The sequence below is a fragment of the Choristoneura fumiferana genome, chromosome 18, assembly GCF_025370935.1.
Source record: "Choristoneura fumiferana chromosome 18, NRCan_CFum_1, whole genome shotgun sequence".
In the NCBI taxonomy this organism is placed as follows: domain Eukaryota; kingdom Metazoa; phylum Arthropoda; class Insecta; order Lepidoptera; family Tortricidae; genus Choristoneura; species Choristoneura fumiferana.
Window position 1 is genome coordinate 19,969,683 of NC_133489.1, and position 7,945 is coordinate 19,977,627.

The 7,945-nt window shown below is 34.8% G+C and overlaps 1 long non-coding RNA gene across 1 annotated transcript; it reads right to left on the minus strand.

Moving 5' to 3' along the window:
• Nucleotides 1-1,573: 1,573 nt before the first annotated feature.
• LOC141437972 (uncharacterized) lies at nt 1,574-2,740 on the minus strand. Its single transcript, XR_012452439.1, has 2 exons — nt 2,675-2,740; nt 1,574-2,222 (listed from the first exon to the last, which is right to left on the minus strand). It is a non-coding gene; the product is annotated as an uncharacterized lncRNA (long non-coding RNA).
• Nucleotides 2,741-7,945: the final 5,205 nt, after the last annotated feature.

Below are 7,945 nucleotides of genomic sequence, written 5' to 3' on the forward strand. Positions count from 1 at the left end.
TCACAAACAACCAAAACTATTTTTTTTTCTTATACATAACTATTAATAACAATTGAAAAATTGAAATTAACAAATGATTCGTTATCTATCTACAAATAATTATAATGACTATGATTCTCACATAATCCTTAGCGTAAAATAAACTTGAACAAAACAAAAGGGACAGGAACAAAAAAGATGAGGAGACGAAAGCAAACAGCTAAAGTTAAAAAAAAAATGACAAGTGTATGTTATTAGCCGACTTCCGGGTTATTGTTGACATCTAAGTACTTATAATCTAACAATACTTATCTAAACTAATTAAACGCTAAAACTGCTTTAGATGATGATGAAACCGATTTAGATGAAATTTGGTACAGTGATAGTGTGAGAGCCTGGGGAAGGATATAACCACGTCGATACTTTTTAGTGTATCCTATTGTACTTGGTATATTGGGGCGTTTATACGCCTTCTGGTGACGGCGCTGCGTACCAGGCTCAGGCTTCTTCTCGTATCGCACCTTCCACAAGCTCGATTTGAAAATGAAATTATTTAATTTTGTCTGAATCTCGACCATTCTACTTTCATCAAGTCCAAAGAACGCCTTGCAGCGTTAATATTTTCACTGAGTGACGTTCTCTGCTGTTTTAAATGTGCGCTGTCCTCGAATGCGCGCATCCTCACTGTGTCTTTTAGATTTTTATCCATTACTTTATTAGCGTTTTCTTGTATTAAAAATATCAAACAACCAAACTAATATTTTTTTCTGATAACTATTAATATACAGGTTATTATTGACATCTACTTATAATCTAACGATACTTATCCAAACTAATTAAACGCTAAAACTGCTTTAGATGATGAGAAACCGATTTAGATGAAATTTGGTATACAGATAGTTCGAGAGCCTGGTGAAGGATATAACCACGTCGATACTTTTTAGTGTATCCTATTGTACTTGGTTATATTGGGCGGTTTATACGCCTTCTGGTGACGGCGCTGCGTACTAGGCTCAGGCTTCTTCTCCAAGCCCCACCTTCCACAAGCTCGATTCCAAAATTAAACTATTTAATTTTGTCTGAATCTCGACCATTCTACTTTTCATCAAGTCCAAAGAACGCCTTGCAGCATTAATATTTTCACTGAGTGACGTTCTCTGCTGTTTTAAATGCGCGCATCCTCACTGTGTCTTCGATTTTTATCCATTACTTTATTAGCGTTTCCTAGTGGTGGGTCAAACACAAAGCTTGCAATTATATCAAAGCGTGGAATGCTCATCTGGTCTCAACTGTTTCTAACGAAATAAAAAAATATAATATGAACGATTTGAGCTGGCACACAATTTGTTCAAACCGAAATTCAATTTTCATTAATTTATCAAGTCTAAAGGACATCTTGCTGCCAACATTAGGTATCTTCACTAGTTCAAAAGACTTTGTACTTCCATATTTATGAATATTGCTTCGTACACTTCGCTAGGTATACATATTATATAGGTAAGTTTTTGTTTGGTTCACTTTCCGGTTTTACTTTACAAGATTTTTCCGAAACACCCTAATTGTTATGAGTCAGTCCGAAAATTAAACACAACAATAAATTTGATTATAGGTATATTAAAAAAATATCAAACAACCAAACTAATTTTGTTTTCTTGATAACTATTAATATATATACAGGTTATTGTTGACATCTAGGTACTTATAATCTAACGATACTTATCCAAACTAATTAAACGCTAAAACTGCTTTAGATGACGATGAGAAACCGATTTAGATGAAATTTGGTACACATATAGTTCGAGAGCCTGGTGAAGGATATAACCACGTCAATACTTTTTAGTGTATCCTATTGTACTTGGTTATATTGGGCGGTATATACGCCTTCTGGTGACGGCGCTGCGTACGAGTCTCCGGCTTCTTCTCGTATCGCACCTTCCACAAGCTTGATTCCAAAATTAAATTATTTAATTTTGTCTGTATCTCGTCCAGTCTACTTTTCATCAAGTCCAGAGAACGCCTTGCAGCATTAATATTTTCACCGAGTGTCGTTCTCTGCGGTTTAAATGCGCCCTGTCCTCGAATGGGCGCATCCTCGCTGTGGGTTTTTCATTTTCCGCCAATTTATTTCCCATTGGTGGACTGCTAGGGTCGTCAAGGCACGCAAGGAATACCATACCGTTTCGGACCACAACGTATGAAACTGGATTTTCCATTTTCAAAAACAATCTTCTGGCCTCAGCTGTCTGTGACAAATGAAAATAAAAAAGTTATTGTAAAAAAAATGGAAGACTTTTTGCTGACTGTACATTTTGTTGACTGTGCTTGCATTGTCATCCACACTACATAATAATATGCGTACCAAGAATTACACTATCAGATTGTATTGTCACCGAACTTACATAGGTACCCATACAAAATTTTAAATCAATCTGACCATTGGAAGTGGGTTAGTATTCGGTTGCAAGATTTGATGTGTACATACATACAAGTTTAATAAAAGCTTGTGAAAAAATAATAACCCACCCCATTGACTTGGCTCAAACAAATACATATTCAAACCGAAATGTAAGAAAAAGCATTATTTATAAGTCTGCCGCAGTATAAAGAAAAACATAAATTAAAAAATATGCTTTTTATGTCTTCATTAACCACGTTAAATAAAATTTAAAAGTTTGATATGTCTGAAAGAACTCACCTTAGTTCTGAGTATTCTCTCAGTACTCCGTGCTCACCACTATGAGACAATGTTTTCGCGGGTACTGATAAAAAATTTACTAATATGATCACTCCAGAACTGCCAGTACCAACTGATAGATGGGCAAGAGGCAAGAAGCTTTTATACAATTCACAAACCACTGGCAGCCGGTTTTTGACAGGGTAATCAAAATACCCCTGCATAATTAATAATACATTAACTTTAATGAACTTGAATTATAGTAATGTAATTACTAAATCATTTTCAAAGTTTCTAAGAAGTCAATTAATTAATTACCAACCTGTTTGTTTCCCATTTCTGTTTCCAACGTGAACAGAAACCAGAAGTCATCGCCATTGTCTCTTTCCTTGTTTAATTCAATACCATTGAAAAAAAAAAAAACATATGAAAGAAGAACTACGATTTCTGTACAAGACTGTTGCCATTTTCAAACATTTTGGGCCAAAAATATGACGAAAATAAGAACGTAGTTTCTCTTTTCTAGTCGCTCGTGTCATATTTTTTTAGAAACTATATAAACCGATGATCAGTATGAGGGTGTTAAAATTAGTTGCCACGATGTCAGCTTTCCAAAATGCGCATTCAGTGCTCAATCTTCTCGAAGCCTTGTATTATATTATAGCACCTGATGAAGTGCAGAGGAGGTTGCGTCCAGCGTATGTGGAAGCAGGGTCAACGGAGGCAGTGGCTGCATAAATTATACTTCCAGTACATTCAACTGTGTATTTGTCACCAATACAACCGATGAATCTTTTAAATTACAAGGAACTATCGTATGAAATAAATGGATTTACAACAGCACGTCTTACAGCGGTCGGTGTCAAAAAGGAAGGGGAAGAAGCAAAATCAGAGGATTTAACTAGTGTTGTCATGTGTCACACACATGCACTTATCAAAGACAAACTTATAAGAATGCTTTACACTCTATTTTTAACAGAGGTACTACGTTGTTTATGCGGAGAGTTTTTTAAAACTACCCGCACTTGGTTTTCTTATACCGGTAAATAATCTCTTCAGTTCAATAAGAACTCGCCTTAATTCTAAATGAATCATTTGCCAACTAAGCATGCTTCATTTTCGTCACCCTTCATATTATTCTTCAGTATCGCACCTTCCTCAGGCTGGGTTCCAAAATGATTATTTTTTAAAATCGTCCATTCTAAATTTCATTGCGTCCAGGAAACGTCTTGCAGTATTCATTTTTACTGAATGACGTTCCCCGTGGTTTTTCTTGTGGCGTGTCTTTGATTTGTTCGACCAATTTGTTTTCCATTGGTGGACTGGTGGTCATCAAACACAAAGCTTGCAACTGATATTAAATCGTTCTCAAGCACAATGTGAGAAAGTGGATCCTTCATTTTCATATGCTCTTCTGGTCTCAGCTGTACTTAACAAATGAAAAGATAATTTATTTATCGTATGGCTTCTGGTTCTCTTCTTAGACTAGATATTGAATACACTGGATTTGAGGTGTGCTAGTGCATTTGTAAAATTTTATTTGGGTGCACTTTCCCATTATTATTTTCAAGATTTTGTATATACCTAATGTCGATGAGTCATTTCGGAAATTAAACAAAACAATTAATTTGATTCTGGGTATATTTACAAAAAAAAAAAAACAGAAATCTTCAAGATATTCACATTTCACAAGCCTCCTAAATGATTATTTTTTTTGACACAAATGACCATTGAGATTAACAAATGATTAGTTATCTATGTACAAATAATTATACCTAATGACTATAATTCTTAGATACCTAATCTAAGATTAAAACAAACTTGAACAAAACAGAAGGAACAGGATCAAAAGAGACGATATACGACTTAAAACGAACAGCCAAAAAGTTAAAATAAAAATGTCATAGCCGATATTTGGATATTGTTGACATCTAATCTAATTAAACTTATCCAAACTATAACTATAAATAAACGCGAATGTATTCCGTCTGACCGTCTGCATGTTAGGTACCTTTTCACATTTAAACCACTTAACCGATTTAAATGAAATTTGGTATAAAGATAGTTTGAGACCCTGGGAAGGACAAAGGATCGTTTTATCCCGAAAAATTCCATAGCTGCCGCGGGATTGCAAAAAAAATAATATGGCAGACGGCGTCGCAGGCAAAAGCTAGCGATTTATTTAACAAGCACTTCCTATTGTATTTATTATATAATATTTGGGGTAATATGTCCTCAGGTTAAAGCGCTGGGGACGAGGCTCCGGCTTCTCCTCGTTACTCCCTTGCATAACCCCGCCTCCAAGATCAAATTATTGATTTGGGTCTCGATTCTATCCAACCGCTTCTTCATAGAGTCCAGTGCACACCTAGCTGCATGCATATTTGCACTGAACTTGAAATATTTCGCGGTTCTTCAAGTGGCCGCACTCGCTCAATGTCTTTGGCTGTCCTATTGTCGACTGGAACTGGAACGACTGGAACGTCGCACTACCTAGTCTGCTAGGGTCAATTCTAAAGCTTTTATTGATCACAATCCTCCCTCAATATAACGTTCGAATTCCAAGGTTCCATTTTGAAATATTCCTGGTAAGCCTTTACCTAATGTTAATGAGTCAGTCCGAAAATTAAGAAATGTAATGAATTTCACTGTTGGTATATTAAAAAAAAAAAATCTTCAACATATTCACAAACAACGTATGTACGTACTTAACTGAAAAAAATAGTTTTTTCTTATTTTAAGATGAGCTTTGGCACTAAGACATAGGTAATTGAAAATTTTAATTATCAAATATTTTTTTATTTTTCTACAAATAAATAATGACTATAATTATTACATAATCCTAAGAATAAGATAAACTTGAACAAAAGAGAAGAGACGAAAGCGAACAGAACAGCCAAAGTTAAAAAGAAAAATATTTTGACAGATATGTCATAGCCAATATTTGGGATATTGTTGACATCGAATCTAACTATACTTATCCAAACTAAGTAATAAATAAATGCGAATGTTACACCGTCTGTCCGTCCGTCTGTTACCTTTTCACGTCAAAACTACTAAGTACACCAATTCAAATGAAATGTGGTATGAAGATAGTTTGAGACTCTTGGAAGGACATAGGATTGTTTTATCCCGAAAAATTGCATAGCTCCCGCGAGATTATTGCTAGTGATCCTATTTATTTAACAAATACGATCGAAAGCGCTTTGGAGTTTAGTTTCTCCAGCACTTCCTATTGTATTTATTATATAAATATTTGGGGGTAAATATGTCCTCAGGTTAAAGCGCTGGGGACGAGGCTCCGGTTTGTCCTCGTTACTCCCCTTGCATAACCCCGCCTCCAAGATCAAATTATTGATTTGGGTCTCGATTCTATCCAACCGCTTCTTCATAGAGTCCAGTTCACACCTAGCTGCATGCATATTTGCACTGAACTTAGAAATATTTCGCGGTTCTTCAAGTGGCCGCACTCGCTCAATGTCTTTGGCTGTCCTATTGTCGACTGGAACGTCGGCACTACCTTGTCTGCTGGGGTCAATTTTAAAGCTTGCAATATCAATAGATAACAAGCCTCCCTGGATAATAACGTTCGAATTCCAAGGTTCCATTTTGAATTTTTCCTGGTAGGCCCTTTGCTGTCTGTAACAAATGAAAATTAAACAATTTTGATGGACGTAATAATAAGTTACAAGTTTTGATTATACATTTGTCAGCCTACTATATACCTACCAACTGCTAAAATTATTAATTTCTTTCCTGTGCATGAAACAAAAGAAATAACTATTTTTTTTAATTGCTTTTCTCGTACGTAATATTTGGCTTTACTCAAACGTTAAGACATAATAAAGAACTAAGTAAAAAAATAAAAAATAAACTGAAAATATGAAACGGTAAAAACTTACCTTTAATTTCTCAGTGAAACCACCACTCCAAGGATTTTATTTTTGTACTTAAATTTAATGGGATGGTGTTTACTCCAAAGCTTCCACCTTTTATACATGGCACAAGCAACGGGCGTGCTTCTTTTAAGGGAGAATACTAATTGAAGATAATTATTACTTAATTGTTAATAAATTAACAACTATCGTAATGAACAAAATATTAATTTTCTGATTTACGTAATTCACGTAATTTCGAAATTTCCTAATTAATAACCTGTTTGTTTCCCAATTTATAATTTAGTGCGTAAATCAAAACAAAACAAAACGGTAGGTGAGTCAGTGTTGGCTTCGGGCTCGTCCCATTGACTCTTTGCTTGTCCGTCCTGGTTTATTGTATGCTGACAAATTTCTCGTACCTACCTACTTTATGATCTTATGAGTACGTCTACAAGATTTTTGCTAGGTTTGAATGTAGGTACGTCCTACCTACTTTTATACCGTATTTAAGTCTTAGTGTGACGTTACGACGAATGTGGCGCCTCCTTTTACTTTTTGCATTAATTTTACATGTTCTTGCAAATGTAAATGAGTCAATTACAAAGTTTCAAACTACTTTATTCGATACTTTGGTTTCCAATTTAACAGTGCATAGAACTTACAAAAATAGTTAATATTAGGACAAACATGCTTAGGCTAAGTTCAGATGAAATCTTCATCAAAAACTAATAGGTATGTGTGGCGTACAACCACAAGGTACTATAGGCACCCTTTTATTTTTGGCATACCTACATCAACGATATGCCAAAAGTCCTTAAACATACATGTATTTCTTTAGATTTTTTACTGTCATGTCACGTTACTAAGTACCTACAGACCTACTTTATTTTCAAACATCAATAAATACAAATCATAATCCGCGACAAGCTTCGTCATTCATCAACTCTGGTAGGTACAGGAAGGTACAGGACTATAGTACAGAAAAATATCAGCAAAAGAATTCGTTAATTTATTTAACTCTTGTTAATTAATTATTGTGTTTAAAACCAATTAAAATATTTAAATTGAATTTGGCAGTCATCTGCAACATACCTACTTCAGCATAAAAACTAGTACACAACTCTTCACCCTCCATCTTTCCTACACGATTTAAACGTCCCAATAATACCAGCAGCATTACCCCGCTGAATCCATGTATGTTTGTATGTTGATGATGCTTCACTATAAAGAGTAACAATAAGAGTAAGAGTGTTACCTACTTATTACTTATTCTGTGGTGTAGCTAACCTAGAAATTGAAGCTGCTTATAAAAATGCCATGGAATGGTTTGAAAATAACACCTGAGCTAAAATTAAATTTAGAAAAAAAATATCGCGTTTCACACTCGTTATATTATAACATACCTACCTACTTG